Consider the following 11,960-nt stretch of genomic DNA (forward strand, 5'->3'; position numbering starts at 1 on the left):
ATGAAACCCCGTAGGGTGATAAGTGCCGTCAGCGCAACTCATGCGGTGCACTGTAGGCATTACTTAAAGCTCTTTGCAACGTCCCTTCGTCCTCTAGCTACAACCCATTTCATTCCTGTTACTGTGCCTACGTTCGTATTCTCTTATATCTTTCTTTCCACCTTCTCCTATCAATTGTTTCATGGTCCAACCGCGAGGTTTTTCTACTGTTACACCTTTCAAACCTTTCTAATCTCAATTTTCCCTTTCAGTGCTGAATGACTTCATAGGTCCCAGCGCTTGGACTTAGGCTTAAATGCTATATTCTATTCTATTCTATCCATAAAACCAATTTCAAGACTAATAATTCTCAGGGCTAGTTGTTTAGGGTAGTAACTATTGCGGACGCTATTGGCTTAGTGAGCTTGAGAATTTGACACCGAATAGGAAATAAATGAGCCAAATAGTAGAACTTACTAATCAAAGACGTTTGGAGGATTTTAACTGACTGTCGTTAGACATGGAATGCTTCATGTGGATGTATCATTTGAAATGGTATTTGTGCTGATGGGTCTCTTTAATTGCTATCGTTTCTGTTATTACGGAGAAATGAAAATTGTAAACTAACAAAGGTTACAAATGAATTCTCAATACCGTTTTTAATAAGCTGGTTGCTCTAGAACAGAATGGTTGTGGCAAAATGTTATTATCTTTTGAATATATTCAGTTAATTGTAAAGAAACAAATCTGAGAAACTGTTACCAGGCACGAACAATAAGCATTATAGTGAAAGAAGTAATTACAATTATGAAGGTTACTTACCAAGATGATTGTCTTAGTTTATTTGGAAAAAAGGTAAACGCCACTAAGGGTTTCTTTACGAAGACATCTCAGGATGCTGCTAAGTCTGCTTTTACGCAAATCGTGCCGTCGTTTAATATGGGTCTTGCTATGAAGGCCAATAGATCTGTAAGAGAGCTTTAATGTAACTGAACGTTCTTTGAGGGGAAAAGCCGGAAGGGAAAGAAAGAGTTGAGGAATTGGAATTGGGATATAGAATTTAGGCCAAAAGCCAACCGCTGGGTCATTCAGTGCTGAAAGGGGAGTTGGCAGTAAGAAGGTTTGAAAAATGTAACGCAATGAAATTTTGCAGCTGTGCTGTGAAACAATTGTTAAAGAGAGTAGAAAGTCAGATGGAAGAACGAGAATGTGAAGGGAACAGTGACGAATCTAGAAATCTTTCATTGGGGGGCGCTTAGGATTATCATATATTTATGTAACGTGTACACACATACGGTACATATATATCAGTATTTATATATGTATGTACACGTATGAATACCGACATAATTCACATCATATGCACATATTTATTGTACGTACTGAGAGAGAGAGAGAGAGAGAGAGAGAGAGAGAGAGAGAGAGAGAGAGAGAGAATATAATTATGAAGATTGTTACATCGTTTCCAACAACTGTAGTTTACAAAGAAGTAGCAGGTGAAGTTTCTTTGGCAATCAAAGCGTTAAATACAAGCATAAAGAAAAAAAACAAGGTGTGCAGTGGATACACATTATCAGAATTTAGTTATAGTTTTGAGGTTTACACATTATTCTATCTACAAAATAAGTTCTGACCTGCAGGAAGATCTTTTGGAGACGATGTTGATAACAGATTTAATGAAATTATCTGCTGTGTCATCTGAAATACTTCGGTGAATATGAAGCTTTGCAAGACCATTCAACCTTTCAGAGCCCATTGTTGCTTTCCTGTATGAGTTAATGAAATTTTGTGAAGAAAACGTTTGTTCTGCTGTTGCTGATGAAACAGGTAATGTAACACATATTTGTTAACAGCTTAGTAACAGGACAGTTTTCAGAGCATTACTGGAACATATGCTTCCATTGTTGTTTTAGGAAGTGAATAACTTGGAACAGATTTCCAGCGAGTCCTCGATAAATTGAACTCTGATTTGTAATCATCAACATGATCTAGCGATTTGCTGTCAGCAAAGAAATAGCTATATGTATTCAATGCTGGAGTAATACCATCAAAGGAGGTACAAGCAAAATATTTTGGAACTAAAGAACATAAGGAGTTTACTGTACCATAGGTAGTTCTTGAACCAGTAATGAAACTCACTTAGTACATAATTACAATCAGTAAATGGGAAAAACACTGTCATGCGATAATAATCACGTGAACTAGAGACGGGGTTGGGGGTGGGGGTGGGGAAGTTGCTCTATTCCTTTGCTTTATAGCTAATCTAGGAACAGTTTCAGTTACGTTAACTTCCAAACCCTCTTCCACTGCTATATTATATACAGTAATAAAATCCTCATCCTTGTCTCTCTCTCATTTTCTGAATTCTATCCCTATAACCAACTTGATTTGAGTTGAGCATTCCAGTACTACATTTGTGTTGACAGCTTGTGATCAAAGTGACGACGGTCTGGTTTCAGTCAGTATAGCATAGAGGGCATTTAGAGCAACAACAAATTCAAAGTCTGTTTTCTTTAGTGGACTTCTTGCAATTCCTGGGTTGTTCCAATTACAGATTTCTGATAAAGCCTCAATAACATAAGGCAGTAACCTTTTAAACACCATCATGACATCATGCCTGTCTACCCAACTTGTGTCACTAAAGGTACGCAGCCTATTAAGAGACTGATAATGATCCTTATAATTCTGAATTATATTTTCCATGGCTAAGTCTTTGTAGCGATGAGTGGAAAAAATTTACAATTTCCTTAATATCACCCCAGCAATTTCTGATTACTAGCGCTTCACTAGATTTAAAATTTACGAGATTGTTGTTGTTGTTTTTGTTGTTGAAATAATCATTAACTAACCAAATTTTTGCTTAAGTAATGTCTACAGTGCACCACGTGAGGTGCACTGGCGGCACTATCTACCTACGGGAGAATTGAAAAATTGCTTAAGCTGAAGATGGCAAACTCTATAAGGGATTGGTTAGGCCGAGGAATAACATCAACAAGTATAAACCCTTCGGCCCCCAGCTGTAACCCTTTCCATACCTTTCACTGTACCTCCGTTCATATTGTCTTTCTTCCATCTTCTTTCCAACCTCTCCTAACAATTGTTTCATAGTGCAACTGCGAGGTTTTCCTCCTGTTGCACCTTTCAAACCTTACTGACTGTCAACTTCCGTTTCACCGCTGAATGACCTCATAGAGGCATGACACTTGGGAATGGTGGTTTGTGTTTATAGTTTAGGGAATGAAAACCTGGTAGGGAGAGAGCCGTGTGACCTCATGGCATCTAGTCTCCGTAGGGGTTAATGCTGTTAGCGCTCCTCACGTGGTGCACTGTAGGCATTACTTAAGGTTCTTTGCAGCGTCCCTTCGGCCCCTAGCTGCAATCCCTCATGTTTTTTACTGTACCTCCGTTCATATTCAATTTGATTTTCCACCATCTCTAAAATTTTTTTCCTCCTGTTACACCTTTCAAACCTTACTGACTGTCCTTTTCTCTTTCAGCACTGAATGACCTCAAAGGCCCCAGGGCTTGGCTTTTGCCCTAAGTTCTATTATCATATCTATGGCATTTAAGGCCTTGTCCACGTGATCGGTTATCGCCGGGCTGCGTTGGTCCTTCAACCGGCTCCATCCCCCTTGGAATAATTGTTATGTCCACACTTGCTTGTAGGTGAACTGAACTGTTGTCTTGTTCGGCAGTAGCAAATGAATGCTAGCCAGTCCCATGCACGATAAAAAAAGAAAAGAAAACAACATGACAGAGCACATAAGATTTTAGCCTATGTAAACAATGTTGTATAAACTAAGTATTGGGAAGCCTTGTGAATAAATAATATATATATATATATATATATATATATATATATATATATATATATATATATATATATATATATATATATATATATATATATATATATATATATATATATATATATATGTGTGTGTGTGTGTGTGTGTGTGTGTGTGTCTGTGTCTGTGTGCGCGCGCGTATGTATTTACGCATTAACATGCATGCGTGACGTGTATGTCTGTGTATATATCTGTCTCTTGCCACAAGAGACAGATATGAAGGTCAGGGGATACAAAGGAAGGGGATAGGGATTAAGGCTTTCTTCCGCAACCTGATAAATTATGATGAAAGCGAAAAGTAGAAGTTGGAGTCTTTCTTCTCGATCAGTTTAGAAAGCGAGTGCCATTGTAATACGCACATTGAATAGGCTTTGGTTTGGACGAACCACCGCTGATGTTGTGGAAATTATGCAAGAGTGCCTGATTCCAGTGCCACCCGACACTGACCTGGCCCAGGTTTTTGTTGAACATTATTACTCTATCTCTGCAACAGCAACAGCAATAATCGGAATGAGTTCGCCCTTATTATTCTCGACAAAAAGAAGAAAAAAAAAAGTTAGCATACCCACAAAGAAGCGTTGCATTCATATGACCGCGCGCTTCTGAGTGGATACATTTGCTATAATGTATTCAAATTGTATTACTTGAAGAAGTGCCAGTGTCTGTCTCTTCTGGTATGGTTATCGTTGTGCGTATTACAAAGGCAATCGCTTTTTATACTGATTGAGAAAAGACTCCTCCCTCTACTTTTAGCTTTCATCATAATTTACATGGTTGCGGAGTAAAGTCCTGCGCCCTGCCCTCTCCTTTGTATCCCCTGACCTCTTGTGGCAAGAAACAGATACATACACAGACATACACGTCATGTAAGCATGTTAATGCGTAAATACACACGCGCGCGCACACACACACACACATGTATATATATATATATATATATATATATATATATATATATATATATATATATATATATATATATATATATATGTATGTATGTATGTATGTATGTATGTATGTATGTTGTATATATGTATGTATGTGTGTGTATATATATATATATATATATATATATATATATATATATATATATATATATATATATATATATATATATATATATTTATATATATATATTTTTTACGTATTTCCCTGGGTTTATGGTATTTTCACAGGCCGGCAACGGAAACTGTATTTAATTGGCCTTGGAGTTCTGACTTATGTAAAGGGAAATCGTAAAAAACAAAGAAAATGGGGTGAATTTAGGAGCTGAAGGTTCTACTTCATAAGGAAATGTTACGTAAACACTTGGGATAAATTAAAGAATTATATTTACAAACGAAAGCATTAGAAGGGAAAATGGATAAGTAAATTGATAAAGGGCTTGCAACGCCTGAAGATCCTTCTACTGGAGTCTTGACTAAGGGCAAGGCACAGTCCAAGATGAGTCCACTGCGAACAGGTCCCTCTGCAAGAGAGATTTACACATTACACGCCAGTAAAGGAACAATTTCACTCAGAATATGTCTCGAGTCTGCACTGAGGGTCCCAAGGACTCGAGGAATGAATGACCACTTTACACTTGAACAGAGGACATTGGAAATGGCACTGGATAAACTGGCACAAGGACAGAAGTGAAATACTGGTAGTCCAATAACTTTCTAAAGGGCAAACTGTCGTGACTGAAAAGTCTTTACTCACACTTTACCTTAGGGGAAGTGGGTCTCTGGTGAAGAATGACGAGGGTCGATCACACGTATGGCGGTGCCCTTGAAGATGACTGTCGTCTGGAGTCGGATGGCGGGGGGTGGGGGGGGGGTGGGAATGAATGGTCTCTCAGCAACTGTAAACTCGCCCGCGTGTAAGGCTGTCCCCTACGACTGCTACTGCACGTCTCCTGATCACACGACTAGCTGCTTACTGCCTACTGCTGTCTGCCCTTTTAAGGCATGCGGCTGGGTGTCTGTGCCGTGTGCAAACGATGTGTCATTTGCCAAGTGGTCAGCGATAGGTTGCCTCTTCCCAGGTGGCCTGCAGAAAGACAATTCAGGCAGTTTACTTTGCCTTTAGAAAGGTTGTTTGAAGCAGCTTAGTTGGGCTAAGCTGCTTAAGGGAGTGGCATTCAGTCTCCTATCTTTGCCCTTGTTTATCTGTGTCATCTCAATATCTGTTCCAGGTAAAAAGAAGGGCAGATCAAAATGTTGATAACTTTGCTCTGATATCTAGGTCAAATATGATCGGCCATGCGGTGGCGACTTTATTCTCAATAAACAAAGGGTAAATTAGGTGGGGGGAGGCGCGCTGTGCAGCGACTTCTTGCAAGTTATAATGATAATATATATATACAGTATATATGTATACATATATATATATATATATATATATATATATATATATATATATATATATATATATATATATATATATATATATATATATATGTATGTATAGTATTTATTCACAAGGCTTCCAGACACTTAGTTTACACCACATTGTTTACATAGACTAAAATTTTATGTACTCTATTCCTGATGTTTTCTTTTTTTTTTATGCTTTAACCCTTCCTTTGTATCCCCTGACCTCCATATCTGTCTCTTGTGGCTGGGCTTTACTGCCCCTTTTGTGATTTCATCACTTTTTTGCCTGTGATGTCAGTTCTTTTTGCAATGGCAACGCCCTAGATCAAGAAAAATGTGGTAACAAAGGAATGGGGGTTATTTAGGTCTTAGACCAATGCGGCTTCTCCGTGATTATGGTCAGCTCAACTCGTGTGCTACATAATTATACAATATATATATATATATATATATATATATATATATATATATATATATATATATATATATATATATATATATATATATATATATAACTCTGGAGGCTCTTAATTTAGGGTAGGTCAACGATCAAGAAAGCCAAAACAGAGTAGGTAAATTCAACGTGTGTGATAATATTTAATTAAAATAATTGCCAGTGAGTCAGCCAGCTTCTCCTAACACCACTTGCTCGCACGAATTAAGAAAACGGCGTCTCTTCTAATGTTGTGAGCAGTCCGGACCCGAGCATCAGGAAATTTGAATTTTGGGGGCCCATTTGAGCGGCCCACTGTACGAATATGAGCTTTCAGAAAAACTAGGTATCACGGCTGTTATCTTTTAACGTTATTGCTCCACAGATATGTTAGGTCCCTCACCCACCCACCTCCTACCACATCCCCTGAACGCCATAAATCGATATCCGGATCTCCGGAACGGCTGACCGATTTCGATGAAATTTGGCACGATTAGAGACCCTTAGTGGGAAACTCTAAAGCCAGAGTTTCATCCCGGTCGGCTGAATATTTCCAGAGTTATAGAGGGCCAAAGTCGTGGTTTTTGTGTATTCCGGGTGGCTGGACTTTACTAACCGCCAACTACCGTGGCGGTTGATGTACAGTATGCTGTAGAGTTGTAACCAAATTTAAGAAGGCTAAGTTATCCTAAAGGAATATTATTCGAAATGTCAAACAAATGCTCGAAATCGATAGCAATATTTATGAAATGAATGTAATAAGTGTATTTCACGACTAAATGGAATTCTACAACTGTCATTTAAATGAAATCAAATGCTTATATTTGATGGAAATGATTCGGCCCTTGTGACAACACCTACACACAAACCTTTTGGTGCCCATCCTGGGAGGAAGGCAGTTACAAAATGCCAAAAGAACTTGCTCGCATGATGGTTCCTTAAGACAAAGCATTTAGTCCCGAAAAAGCTAGACAGATTCAGAGTCCCGTCTACTGACAAAGATAAACCCGATGTTGTACCTTTGCTTTTATTTACTTTTTCATGAAATATAAAGAGACAGAAGTAGATACCCTCAAGAAGTCCAGTCTCATAAAGATTAGAAAAAAAGAATCTGGTCTAACCTTGTCATCTAAAACCCCGTATCTCCTTGGCCTGATTGTTTTTCCTTTGATTAGACATAAACCGGAGCTGATGAGCAAAATCACTTAATTTTTTTTTTTTTTCACCATCTGTCTGTTTTTATTCTTCTGTAAAAGAAAACCATTGTGCTGGCTTTGTCTGTCCGTCCGCACTTTTTCTGTCCGCCCTCAGATCTTAAAAACTACTGAGGCTAGAGGGCTGCAAATTGCTTGTTGATCATCCACCCCCAAATCATCAAACATACCAAATTGCAGCCCTCTAGCTTTAGTAGTTTTTATTTTATTGAAGGTTAAATTTAGCCATAATCGTGCATCTGGCAACGCTATAGAACAGGCCACCACCGGGCCGTGACTGAAGTTTGATGGGCATTATACCGAGACCACCGAAAGATAAATCTATATTCGTTGGCCTTGATTATACGCTGTACAGAAAACTCGATTGCGCCAAAGAAACTTCGGCGCAATTCTTATTTGTTCTGGTTTAGATGCAATCCCTAAATACGTGTCCACCAGTCACCTAACAGATATAATCCTTACCTTACCATTGCACCAATTATTCAGAAAGTGTGAATAATAATATACATCCATTTTCTCTAAATATACCAGACCGATGTATTATGTTTATACAGTATATCCCGTATTCATAAAATGGGAGAATGTGAACTGACAACCAATTCACATTCACCTTGTATTCACCAAATGAATCTGAATCACACCTTCGATCCTGTTTATTCAGGAAATGTTACCAAAAATGGCGCCAGATACTGTAGGACGGGATAATATTCTCATTGAGAGCGAAATCGCTTTTGACAGAGTGACATCATCATTGGAACCCATCAATTATCCAGATATTATCCGTTTACCATGCCTCAATAATCCTCGGTTGAGGCAGCGCTTTTATTCATCGAATCTGCTCCAATCATTGCATGAATTGCGAACTGAATACAGGTGACAGAGGTCAAATCACAGGGAAGATAGAGTAGATTATGAATGGTGTTGATTCTCGGTGACTGGGGTGGAAATCGGTTAAGCCCATTGAGAGAGAGAGAGAGAGAGAGAGAGAGAGAGAGAGAGAGAGAGAGAGAGAGAGAGAGACAGACAGACAGACAGACAGATGAGAAGAAACGTAAAAAAGAAATAATGGCGCATTTAAAGAAAAATTAAGAAAATGATGACCGAGAGTAGTTAGTTATCTCAATGCGTAAATTAAGTAATTTCTCTTCTCTCTCTCTCTCTCTCTCTCTCTCTCTCTCTCTCTCTCTCTCTCTCTCTCTCTCTCGTGCCTTTCGCTTAATCTAATCTATATATCGGAATTTCAATTATCTGAAAACATTTACGTGAATCATTTACATTATTAGCAACCGTCTTTCAACCAGCAATACCACCATGTACCGCATTCAATAGCTTTCACTTCGTTGATATACGTGCAATGAAATTTCCAATTTGTTCCCGATATTTTTCATCCTCCCAATATCTAGTTCTCACCCGTCGTTGGAATATTTGGCAGGCATATTTAAGCAAGCAGAACAATAGAAAAACAATACGACAGATCATATTTGAGAGGGATTATTTAAACTCCTCCTCATCCTCATTATTAAGGTTTTTACGACCGTCCTTTCCTGGACGGAGCTGCACAGGAAGCAGTTCTCTCTGTTGTCCTTTGTTCTTGGCACATTTCCATGTGAATTCCCTCCCGTTGTGCCAGAGGGCTACACCTGCGCCCTTGTCCGCGATTTCCTTGACCTCCCTACAGGTTTTCATCTTGCTAATACCACAACTGCTAACTTCCTGCGTAACTGCTCCTAACCTCACCTACGTCTTTGAAAATTCATAATAAAGTAATTTAGCATAATCAGGCATAAAACAAGGTGGAATATCTGTTGACGATATTGAGAGTGAAGAAGGAACGATCGATGTAGTTATGATGTTCCCAGTTCAAAAATCACTTTTGAACTCGAGCGATTGTTTAGGAAGAAAGAAATGTAGTTGATTGAGTGAATAATGTAATTGTTTTATTTGGTGCATGAACTGTAACTCACAATATTTAACAGCAATACAGAAGGACGAGGTATAATCACAAGGAAGCCTGGCCATCAATTAGCGATGTCATCTTGATGCTTGTATTTATAGGAAGTCGTTAGAAAGTTATCGAAGCAGGCGAAGTGAAATAGCTGGCCAGCACCAGGTCGGTGGTAAACTGGCAACACTTCAACACCAAAAATTCAGCGGTAGCTAAGATCTCTCGCCTCGTGTCATGCCCTGTTGGGGGCGGGGTTGCTTTCGTCATCTCGGAAGCAGTGGAATGTGATCTAGTGGTATAGATTCTACTAGTTGCATGGAACCGCAGCAAGTGCATCAACACTTATTCTGTTCTAGCCGGAATGAGCCTGATCAACCATCAGTTCCCCGCACGTTCTCAAAGAAACTGCCATCAGAGCAAAATTCCTAGACGAATCTGCAGCAGAGCAAAATTTCTGGTCTGGGTAGTTTGTCGAAGAAAGACTACAGGCTTGAGGTAACGTTAAAGATAAAGGCTCTGACAAAGTCAGTGTTCAGCTAAAGTCAAAGATTAATCAAGGAAAATGCTCCTTGCAGATCAAAGCTCTGTCAAAATAAAATCTGTCAAAATGACGTCTGTCGATGTAACAAGTCTATCAAGGTAAAGTCTGACAATGAAGAACATATGCCACGGTTGAGGGTCTCAATGTAAAGGATGCTTTGGGAAAGACTGTGAAAATGCAGGTTATGCCAAAGTAGTGTCTTGTCAAGAGGATAGCTGGTTAATCTTATATACTTTAAATAGATATTTACATCTAAATAAATCAGTATTCATGTTTTAATCATTGTCCCTTTTGTAATGAAGATTCTGAAGGGACAGAAGTTTAGGCCAGGGCTATGGATCTCAAGGTGAATTTTTGTTCCTTGGCTTAGGACTGATCCTTCTTTAAGTGAATATTACATTTAGACACACACACACACACACACATACAGAGAGAGAGAGAGAGAGAGAGAGAGAGAGAGAGAGAGAGAGAGAGAGAGAGAGAGAGAGAGATTTCATATTGTGGAGTAAACTAAAATTAATGTTCCATTTATATGACCTCTTTATGGGATGATGATAAACCATAGCCCTTGAAATTGGCCTATGAGAGTTTTATCTCTCAAGATTATGATGTATTCTTAATAGCTAGCAAAAACAGTCTTATTTTGATGGGTCATAAGTTCTCTTTTAATATCCAGGTCTTAAGAGAAGAGGGATTGGAGATCTTACGTATCACTTGCTCGGCTCCATTTCCGGAATGAACGGATGATAATAAAGTGGTCCAATCATTTTTTCGTATGGTCTGTGGTAAAAGCCACCTTCAAAATGATTATTAAGCTTTTCCCTCTCTATTGTTTTACGATGTTTTGTGACAACAAACGTTGACGAATAGCCCACAGTCTCTCTCTCTCTCTCTCTCTCTCTCTCTCTCTCTCTCTCTCTCTCTCTCTCTCTCTCTCGGTATCGGCGCTGCATTAGAATAATTTTTAGCTATGTAGTTTGCATTTACTGCGCAATGAAGTTTTAAAAGTTTAGATCAACAAAACGTTAAGTTTTCGATATGAAATCTGCGGTGGGTGACACCCGGGCAAGGGAAAGACAGCTAATTACTGCTACCTTGCTGGTGAGGTTAGACCTTGGAGGAATAATACCTTATGGAGATGCCCTGGCTCAAAGTCCTTACCTAAACCCGGGAAGGCAGGTCAGTCAGCGGTCACTCCCCCGTTGACTGGTAAATAGCGCCTTGGAACCAAAGATGCCTACCGTGCTAGTGTTATTGTTAATCATTAACTGTCTCTTTTATAAATTTTATTCTTCCTGTTAACTTTCGGATAATATTTAAGCTTTTTCTGGCACAGTTACATTATGCATTTTCAATTTCAAGAACAATAACATAAAAACGCCCATAGATGAATCGACCACTTACTCCGGAAGATGGTTTAAATAGGATTGTTTGAGACCATGATAACACACAGCTGCCTTCCTTTAGGCAAAAATCAATAACAACAGTTGTGAGATTAACCTAATCTGTGTTCCATGTTAGTCCATAGAGGGCTATGAAGTTTAACGCTACGTAGTCCAGGTGTTTTCGTAAACAAACAACCAAGGTCAGTAGAAGCAAACAACATACACTTTATCTTGCTTTATTAAAACTATGTTATATTT

This window comes from Macrobrachium rosenbergii, chromosome 53, assembly GCF_040412425.1.
Source record: "Macrobrachium rosenbergii isolate ZJJX-2024 chromosome 53, ASM4041242v1, whole genome shotgun sequence".
Lineage (NCBI taxonomy): Eukaryota > Metazoa > Arthropoda > Malacostraca > Decapoda > Palaemonidae > Macrobrachium > Macrobrachium rosenbergii.